This window comes from Mus caroli, chromosome 7 (genome assembly GCF_900094665.2).
Source record: "Mus caroli chromosome 7, CAROLI_EIJ_v1.1, whole genome shotgun sequence".
Taxonomy (NCBI): Eukaryota; Metazoa; Chordata; class Mammalia; order Rodentia; family Muridae; genus Mus; species Mus caroli.
The window spans coordinates 24,510,627-24,511,800 of NC_034576.1; positions in this window are offsets into that span (position 1 = coordinate 24,510,627).

The window sequence follows — 1,174 nt, forward strand, 5'->3', positions numbered from 1 at the left end:
ACTTGATTTAAAAAAAAAAAAGATTTAGTTTTATGAGCCGGGTGGTGGTGGCGCATGCCTTTAATCCCAGCACTTGGGAAGCAGAGGCAGGCAGATCTCTGAGTTTGAGGCCAGCCTGGTCTACAGAGTGAGTTCTAGGACAGCCAGGGATATATAGAGAAACCCTGTCTCGAAAAACCAAAAAAAAAAAAAAATTTAGTTTAATTTATTCGGGCTGGCAAGACGGCCTGGTGGTTAAGAGCGCTTGCTGCTCTTGCAGATGACCTAGGGTCGGTCCCTAGCACCCACACGGCAGTTCACAACTATCTTTCTGTCCTTCCTGAGCATCTGATGCCCCTTTCTCACCATCTCGGACGCAGCACACATGCCGGTGGGTGGACATGCATATAGACCAAACATTCATATATGCATACGTGTAAAATTCTTAAAAAGATCTTTATTAATGCATATATCTGAGTGACTGTATGCCAATTCTGAGTGTTTGCCAGAAGCTGCCTCCCCTGGAACTGAAGCTGTGAGCTGTCCCGAGCCACCCCACATGGAGGTTCTCCGAAGAGCAGAAGCACCCTTGAACACAGAGCCGAGCGAGCGAGCGAGCGTCTCTCCAGCCCAAGGGCTGCATTTCAGGACACTACAGGCCTCCGGGTCAAAGGATCCCAAACAGGAGGCTAACATTGCACTTCCCTTTCACATGGTCCCGGCCTTAACTTTGAACTTCCTACCTCAAATGCTGGGGGATTACAGGTGGGGACCACTAAAGCCTCCTCCGAGTACATTGGAGCAGGATGGGGAGGATTCAAAATACGGGACCCTTCCCTCCCTGGGGAACTGATGAGGGTGTGGCTTAGCAGTCAGAGCTGGAGGGCAAAAGCAATTCAGGTAGGAGAACCAGGAACAGCGGGGGCCTTGTTAAGGGTCCTAGAGGCAGATGGGATGATAAGGAACCAGTCAAGGAAAGACAAGACTATGGAAAGCCAGAAACCTTAATCATCAGCTCTGAGGTTTGTGACATCTGAAAGTAGGCCAATAACTCCCCAGGCCTAGTTGACCTGTTCAGGTGGAGTCAGGCCTTCTGGCCACAGATGGGAAGCAGGTGTCTAGACCTGTCCAGAAGTAAGCCAAGTCTGTGTTGATACTGTGGCTGCGCCCAGCACCTAGGATAGATTACCACATG